Below are 9,854 nucleotides of genomic sequence, written 5' to 3'. Positions count from 1 at the left end.
TCAGATCTGAAACTCCTCCTCCTACTTCTCATCTTTGGAAGAGCCCAAATCAAGAAGAAGGAGGCACCTGATCAACCATCAAAGAAGGATAAGTGCAGTACTAGCATATTGTGCTGATTTTCTGAAGCAGGACTTCTGGTCGAGATTCGTGGGCTCGTGTGGATGACTCCTAGAGGTTGGATGCGTGTATGGCTTGCAACATCATCCTTAAGCCGGATCAGCGAGGTTAGAACGTCTAACTTGCAAGATAATAGATCTGATCTATTGTTTAATACATACATTAGATGTAGTATAGAAACATATTGATATGATCAACATGTAGTTCATGCTCTATATATTTTAATTTTTGATTTAATGTTATGTAATAATCATGTTATAAGATCTTAGATCTAGAAATTCTCTGATTTTAAAAAATAAATTTTGATTTATTTTAGTCTTCCACTGCATAATCTTGAAAAAGTTTCAAGATCTAACCCTGAAACCCTAGATCTGATTCCTTCATCTGATATATGATGGATGAATGGGTTTGATGAGTTATCCTTGACCTGCATCCTATCGGGACTCATGATAGAGGAATCAAACTATACGGTAACTAAATCTAGAGGTTCAATATTCTATTCTACTAGATTGTCACTACATACTATTAGGTATCATTGGTAGAATCGTGAGATTCATTGAGCATTATCTTGATGATCGATGATCCTTGATGGATAGAGTTAGAATCATTCCAATCCATTGAAAAGAGTTTTGATGATATTATGATAGAGATCACAGTATATCTCACTACTAGATAGAATAGAACTTATGAGATCGCACACAAAAGAGATCTTTATCCGATCAGATGGTTGATCAGCGATTATGAATCGCTATTGGATTGAATCGTTAATGTAATTCATGATTAATCCAGTGCAAGAGTTGCAATAAAGTAATTTACTAAGAGTTAGTGAATTGTAAAAAAATTAATTAGCAATTGGATTGCTAATTGATTCGATTTGATTGAGCAATGGGGCAAAAATCAGATCTAATGAATTAGATTCAATTTAGATTGATTTGAATTTGATTAGATCACGCCTGATTGAGTTATGAGATAACACAATTATAAGAAAGAATAATTTTTGATTTGATCAGGATGTGGGTTCAATTAATTTCTAATTGGATCAGAATTTTATTAAGAAGATTGAACTCCTAATTAGATTAGGTTTTCTAGTCTTTATGGGTGCAACCAAATCAGATTTGGTTAATTTTAATTGAAGCACCAAGAGGAGTCCCAATTGATTGGGACTCTATCCCCAGCACCGTATGAAACCTTAGTTTTATGCAAAAACTATTTGTCCATGAGGATATATGGTGTCAAAGTAGGAGGCGCATGGGAGAAGAGTCCTATTCCAATAAGGACTCTTAATTTTCTTATTTGAATCCAAATCAAATCACATCTGGTTTAGCCTAAATAAAATATATAAAATCTAATCTAATTATATTTATAAATTTTTAATCAAATTTTAATCAAATTAAAAATTGATTGAATCAATATCTTGATCAAATCATGGATAATTCTCTTTTAGCGATTAGATCATCTCATAACCTAACAGGTCAAATCTAATTGAATCTAATTCAATTAGATTTTATTTAATCCTCTTTACTCAATTAAATTGAGCTAATTAGTAATATAATTACAAATTAATTTTTTATTAATTCACTAATACTTGATGAATTAATTTATTATAATTTTTGCACAAGGTTAATCATCAATCGAATGGATGATTAAGCCCTTGAACGATTCTCAATCGTTGATCAGCCACATGATCAGTCAGAAACTTCTTTTGAATGTGACCTCATAGATTCGAACCTAAATCGATAGCATAGGAATAACTATTTTAATCAATCAATATAACCATCTAGCAATGGTGACCCAATATCCGGATAGGTCGAATGAAGGTAAAGCAACATTCAAGAATCTACTGGCATATGATTACCATATAATTCATTTCTTTGACCCTAATGCTCAAGGACAATCTAGGATTTAACTGTTAATCCTAGATAAGTTATCCATATTATATTTCAATCTTTTTCAAATCTATCTCATGGATTATTCGATCTCAGATTTTACTAAATTGAAATCCATTGATTCATTAACTCCTACTAATTTGGAGGGGTCAATCCCATCTTGACTCACACACCGACTTGACAAGTACTTAACTGCATCTAAAAATCTTTTATCACTGAATTAGAAACTCAGTTAGTCTGACATCAAAGTATAGTGAGTTGCTTGCAAGTCACCGTGGTGATCTCAGATCAGAGGGACACTTATACCCATACCCTTTGTGAGCTATCCTTGACAGTAGAGTACTTCACAGTTGGTCACATTCAGTGATGATGTACTTCTACATCTCATCTGTATGTCATACCAATATCTCCACACCATTTGGTTACAAAGATAACCAACGCATATGACGCACCATAATTTACACTTGATATCACCATCATCCTAGTAATAGCGTATCGTTTGATCACAAATCAATTTAAGGATTATGCGATAAATTTTTTTTTATCGATCAATGTAATCTTAAAGACTTCATCACAATATAGGAGTTCATAAGTGTCGGATGTATGCCCTAAAAACTAATCTTGACTGACGCATATCATATCTCTTGGACATGATTTAGTACTTTATAGGCATTTATATTATCATTCATATTTTATGTATCCATAAATCATCCAAGAGATTAACAAGATGATGATATATTTTCTTAAAAAATTAAAAATTTGAGACATGTGTCATTGATGTTTAATTTCTAAATTGCTCCTAGTCATAGGATGATCATGGAGATGGTGATTGATCTAGATAGACCAGTGCATGGATCGCTTTCTTTAGACAGATGGGTCTCGAGTCTATAGTGTAGTGACACTGGAGTGAGAGTATACGTGGTTGTTAGAGAGCAACTAGCACTGAGCATGACCAACACAAGAAGTCACATGGATGTTTGCTCACTCGTTAGTGACTTTCTTGATGCTGTAGTTGTATGACTGGTTCTTTGACCTATGGTGCTACAGCTGTTCATAGTAAGGCTGCTAGAATTTGACTACACATAAACATGGATCTAAATGAGCTCTTGTAGTGGATGTTGACGATAATTGATCCACTGTAAGAGTAGCGTGTATATCTAGATGAGATCTATCGATCCTAACAGAAGGGAGTAGTCCTATGGGATTTATGAAGCTGAGTCTTTAAATCTATGGCCATAGCAGTATGATTAATAAAAAAAAATTTCATGCAGATCATACATAGACTCGAGCTAATTGAATTTGTCATATGATCGATGATGAGATTTGATGATTTGTCCATGACCTGCCATCTAGTCTGAACTAATGATAGAGAGACTATATCTTACGTTAACTATCCCTAAAAGTTCATCATTTTTTATTCTACTAGATTGCCACTACATACTGTTAGGTGTCACTAGTAGATTGTGAGACTCATGAGAATCATCTTGATGATCGATGATCCTTAGTGGGCAGAGTTGGAACGGTTCCAACCCATTGAAAAGAGTTTCAATGAAATTATGATAGAGATTATAATATATCTCACTACCAGATAGAATAGAACCTATGGAGTCATACACAAAGAGATTTTTGATTGATTAGATGGTTGAATTATGATTATGAATCGTAACAGGATTTGATTATCAATTTGATTGATGATTGATCCAATACAAAAGTTGCAATCAAGTAACTCACTAAAGAGTTAGTGAGTTAAAGAAGAATTAATTAGTAATTAGATTGTTAATTGACTTAATATGATTGAGCTATAGGGCTTATATCAAGTCTAATTTAATTTAATTTAATTTAACTTGACATGAGTTTGATTTGATCAAACTTGATTAGGTTATGAGATAACCAAATTGCATGGGAGAATGAATCCTAATTGAATTAGGATTTGAGTTTGACTCAATTTTTAATTAGACTAGGATCTAAATAAGAATATTTGAATTTCTATTTGCACTAAAAAATTTTATTTTCATGGGTGCACCAAATCCTAATAGGATTAGAATTAAATTGAGTTTGACTCAAGCATCAAGAGAGAGTCCAAAAGGACTAAGACTCCTCTAATTAAGTAACATCTAATCTAAATAGTTTGAGCTCCAAATTAAATTTAAATTTTTATCTATTTGGATCTAATCAATTACTAATATGATTAGGATTGGTTGAGATTTAAATTGATTTAAATCAGTCATCAAAAAGAAGAGTCCTAATTGGATAAAACTCCTCCCTTCCATGCGCCAAAACAGCCCCACACCCAAACCAGATTTGAGACACCATATTTTCTCTCCTTGTGTATGTAATATTCTACAGAAAAACCTGATTATTTCCATGAGATATCTGGTGCAAAAATCTGGTGGTTGGCGGCATGAATTATGGTAGAGTCCTAAGAGTTTTGAACTCATAGTTTCCTATCCAAACTCTATCACCTTTTGCCTATTTAAACCAAGCACCTTATGGGATGGGATAGAGGCTGAGAAGAGATCAGATTGATGCCCAAAAGAGAGGCCTTTTGTGCATGAAAAATCAAGGGAGAAAAGAGCCACGGTGTGAAGGTGTATGGTGTGAGGTAAGGTTGCACTTATCTCTTCTTTATTACAAATAACCAAAGGTTGGTTGTTAGGACACCTCTCCATCTTTTGTCCATGTTTAGATATGGGTTTCTCCTCTTCTCTTTATCCAAAAGTTGGATAAAATTCTTACATCTCTAGTGTAGAGATTTGATGCATGGATTTTAGGAAGAAAAGAGAAGAAAAGATTTTTCTCACGATCTCTAGTATAGAGATCAACATCCTCTTACTTCTTCTTTCTTTTTAAGAGTGTCTTGAGAAGAAAAAAAGATTTTCAACCATCAAGATGTGATTTTCATAAGAGAGCTAGCACCCCAGTGAGATGAAAAGGCTTTTGATCAGATCAGAGTCTCGTATGGATATTCGCAGAGGCCGGATGCTTGTGCGGCTATAAGGGACCTTCGAAAGATATCCATGATCATCAGTTCACGATGAAGATTGGTCCATGTCAAGGTATGTTTTCTATTTATTTTTTTTATTTAATTTTTATATCTAAATCATATCTCACATATGATAATCCTGTTTATGGTTTTAAGATTTGATCTTATACATGCTTAGATTAAATTAGATTTAATCTGAAAAATTTTAAATTTCGCTACATACTCATTTGAGAAATTTTGCATGAATGAAACTATGAAATCCAACAATTTGAAGATGTAATCTTGTGATGAATAAGGCCAAATAACTTTTATTATTTATTAATTTATATACAATTATAATTAACATAATCGTCAAATGATTGATTTTAGGACATATTTTTCAACATGAATACTTCGAGAAGAAATTCATCGAGGTGCAGAGAGTCAACTCTATGCTGAATGTGGTGGACCTGCTGACCAAGCCTCTTAGCTAGCAGAAGATCGAAGGTCATCTTAGGATGATGGATCTTAGGTATATGGCTAATTGGCTTTAGATCAAGTGAGAGTTTGTTGGATTTATGCCCTATAAATCAATTGTTGGCTGACATATTATGTAATTTCAGGACCTAAACTTATATTTGTAATCTTTTTATTATCAACAAAGGATCTTTTCTTTTCAATCATGTTTATGTATCCATAATTTCTTCTAAAAATTAATAAAGATGATTTTTGTATATTCTAAAAGAGTTAAAAATTTGAGACATACATTAATTAGTGATTAATTTCTAAATGCTCCTGATCAAAAGATCATCACGGAGGACAGTGATCAATCCATTTGAGATCGGTGCATGGTTCACCTCTCTCATGGGCAGATGAGTCTCGGGTCTACAGTGTAGAGACACTGGAGTGAAAGTGCATATGGTTATTAGAGAACAACTTACACTGAGCGTGACCAACACGAGAACCACATAGATATCTACTCACTCTCAGTGGTCTTCTCGATGCTGCAGTGGTGTGAGTGATCTTTTGACCTGCAGTGCCATTGGCTATTCACAGCGAGGCTACTAGATTTAACTGTATATTTTCTTGATCCCTAGCCATTTGGATCCTTACCATATATGTTGGCTTCAGTAGGTTCAAGTTTGCTGTTTGGAGTAGGATGCACCTAAATAAAATCTATCGATCTTGGTAGAAAAGGAGAAGTCCTATGCGATTTGTGAGACTGAGTTCAGAAAATTTTTAACCAAAAAAGTATGAATACTGAAAAAGAGTTTTCATGAGATTCACAAATGAACTCGAGTCGAGCCAATCTAGCATATAACTGACGATGGAGTCTGACGAGTTCTCCATAACCTCCATCAAATCAAGACTTAGGATAGAAAGACTGAATCATATGATAACTATATCTAGGAGTTTGTACTTTTATTCTATTGAGTTGTCATTACATATTATTAGATGTTACTGGTGGATTGTGAGACTCATCGGATGCAATCTTGATGATCGATGGCCATCGAAGGATAGAATTGAAAATATTCCAATCCGTCGAAAAGAGTTTCAATAATATTATGATGGAGATCACAATATATCTCACTACCAGATAGAATAGAATCTATGGGTCACACATTAAGAGATTTAATCTCAAATTTAGTTCTAATTAGTTTAGAATTTATTGAAATCCTATTAGGTTTATAAGAACCATGCTAGCACATGTTAAACCTAATTTTTCTCGGACTTTGATTTGATTAAGTCCATAGCCTTGAACCTAATCTAAATTTATTTAAATTTAATAGGACTCCTAATTATGAGTCCAAGAAGATTTGATTAAGTTAATTAGTTGGTATAATTATCCGAGCATTATCTCTTCTTTATCTCCTAATTATCTCTAAGTATGCATGTGGAATAGATGGAAGATTGGGTGGTGCCTTCCTTCTCTTTTGACAAGAATTGGATGCCAAATCCTAGAGGGGCCCACCCCCTCTTATGTGGCATGGTGTGGAGGAGAGAGAGGTGGGGCAACACCCCTTCTTATTTGGATACAAATCCTATTGTGGGGCAACAAGAGTTGGCGCCCCAACTACCTGACATGTATTTCTAGGTACCTCTTGTACATACTTAAAGAGGCTAATCATATATCATTTATATCTGATTTTAATTGAAATAAATCAGATTAAAAAGATAGAGGATTCTTATGAGATAAGGATCTACTTTTTAAGATAATTGGGTTTCTATTATGTGTCAGGGTAGTGCCTATATAAAGGGTATGTCTATAGAGTTTCTATATAATTGATTTTTGATGAAAAATCTCTCTATCTCTCCCTTCTCGATGCCTTCTTTTCTCCCTCTCTTCTCTTTCACACCCAAGAGTTGGATGTCCCCTTGTTCCACACACCAAGAGGTGCTGCTTCGTCTTCAAGAGTGAAGATCGAGGAGAAGAAGAAGAAGGCTGCTGATCAAGGAGTTAATCCCATAGTCCAAATCAAGGCATTAATCAAAGTGTTCAAGGCCAAAGTTCTTCTTGGAAAGAAAAATCTTTTATGAGGAGAAATCAATTCGAGATCAATTTTGGTGGATATCCATAGAAGTCGGACGCATATGCAGCTCGAGCATCTGCAAATTTGTGATCATCAAAAGCAGTGAACAACTATCCACACCATGGTAAAGAGATCTGATCTCATATTTATATCTAAATTTTAAATTATATATATATTTTTCTCCTGGGTTTGGTAGGATTAGATTTGATCTGTTGCATGTAGGGATTAAAGGGTTTAACCTGTTTGTTTTCTACTATAGTTTTTTAAAGTTTTAAAATCTACATATGCTGCCTATTCAATTTTCTAACAACCATTCCAAGACCTATAATATAAAATAACTTGCACTTTTGATTGAAAAATGAAAACTTGCATCAATCTCATCGATGCTACCATGAATATCTAACCTTTGGATCCAACATATAAGATCAAGAAAGTTTAGAAACCATTACCAAACTGAAGTCTCTTGATCTCTTTTGGTCCAATGCTTGGAGAGACTCTCCTTCAGGTTGCTCATGCCATATGAAGTTGTCCGACCTCTACAGAAAGTTCATGCAAAGACCAGCACAGATCCAGGTCCTTGAAAGCGCTAGCTTGCAAGAAACTCGGAGGTTGATTTCTTTCTTCTTCTTCAAACACCTTGGATGCTCCGACGCAAGAGGATATCTAGAGGAGAAAGAGAGGAAGAGGAGAAGGAGCTCTAAAAAAATAAAAACCAGCAAAGGGAACGATGGTATGATGCCAAAGAAAGGAGCCACCTTTTTATAAACTAGGGCTATGATTTTCATCCAAGGGGAGGGCGCCACAAAGTCCATGCCAAAACCAAATTTTGTGAACCCCAAAATTTTTAGAAATTGCTGGTTGGTGTGAGGAGGAGATCTTGTTCTCACACACCTAAAAATACTTCAAAAAAATTAAGAAAAAATTCAATTAGGTGCCAACAACTTTTCTTGTTTGAAAATTTTCTTTCCATCTTATCACCTTATCTCTAATTCGGATCGTATTTGAATTAGGTAGGAGATAAGATTATGACTCACCATCTTTTGTCACCCACCCTTACTGGGTCCACTCTCATGACACTAAAAGGCTCAAGCCAAATCCAATTTGGCATTGAGATATGGGCATGGGTCTAGGTGTGGCGCAAGAAATAAGAATAGAGTCTCTGCCGACTAGGATGCTTCATTTCTAATTTGATTCTGAACTAAATCAAATTTGATTTGAATCCAATGATAAAAATGAATCAAACCTAATTAGTAGCTAAATCATCTCAATAAATTTCTAACCTAATTAAGAATTAGCTGAGTCCAAGTCCTGATCAAATCAGGATCAAATTTTTTTTGCAATCAGGCTTGATCATATTAAATCCAATCTAAGTCAAACTGAATCTAATTCAATTAGATTTGATCCAAAGCTCTTTATTAAATTAAATTAACTTAATTGATAATATAATTACTAATTAATTCTCCATTAATAGTAGAGTCTCAGCCTAGTGGGACTCTCCTCCAAAATTTTAGTCCCAATGAGACTCCTCACCAGAATCACAATCTAATTAGACTCTTCAGCCATCAGATCTGATCGAATCTTCTCATGCGTGTGATCCTATAACTTTGAATCTAAGTTGATAGTATAAAAATATTTTTTATACTAATTGATGTAACCATCTAGCAATGGAGACCTGACGTCTGGATAGGTCGAAGGATTGTAAAACAATATTTGAGAACCTACTGACGTATGGTTATCGTATAATTCATCCTTTGATCCTAATGCTCAAAGTGACCTAGGGTTTAATTGTTAATCTTAACTTAGTCGATCATATTATATTTCAACCTTTCAAATCCATCACATGATTTATCCTGACCAAAGTTTTATTAATTTGAAATACACTGATGTATATCTCTTACTAATTCAGAGGGGTCAATTTCTTCTTGATAAGTACTTGACTGCACCCAATGTTCTTCTGTCACTGAGTTAGAAACTCAGATGGTCCAGTATTAAAGTATAATCAGTTGCTTACAAGTCACCATAGTGATCTCAGGTCAGAGGGATATTTATATCTATATCCTTCACGAGCTACTCTTGACAGCAAAGTGCTCGATAAATGATCATATTTGATACAAATATACTCCTACATTCCACCTGCATACCATATTAGTATCTCCACACTCTTTGATTAAGAGGACAACCAACTTATATGGCACACAACGATCTATACTCAATATTACTATCATCCTATTAATAGCATATCTTTGATCGTGAACATTTTAAAGACTAAATGATAAATTTTTTTTTATCGATTAATTATAGTCTAAAAATTTCATTACAATACAGAAGTTCAAAATAAAATAGTCAATTTATAATAA

General features: G+C 34.0%; 1 long non-coding RNA gene across 1 annotated transcript; it reads left to right on the top strand.

The window, feature by feature from the left end:
* Window positions 1-4,514: 4,514 nt before the first annotated feature.
* On the top strand, window positions 4,515-5,621 carry LOC140851917 (uncharacterized). Its single transcript, XR_012134675.1, has 3 exons — window positions 4,515-4,606; window positions 4,856-5,060; window positions 5,357-5,621. It is a non-coding gene; the product is annotated as an uncharacterized lncRNA (long non-coding RNA).
* Window positions 5,622-9,854: the final 4,233 nt, after the last annotated feature.

The sequence above is a fragment of the Elaeis guineensis genome, chromosome 10 (assembly GCF_000442705.2).
Source record: "Elaeis guineensis isolate ETL-2024a chromosome 10, EG11, whole genome shotgun sequence".
Classification (NCBI taxonomy): Eukaryota; Viridiplantae; Streptophyta; class Magnoliopsida; order Arecales; family Arecaceae; genus Elaeis; species Elaeis guineensis.
Note: the sequence above shows the minus strand (reverse complement) of the source record. Positions and strands in the feature narration are given on the sequence as shown.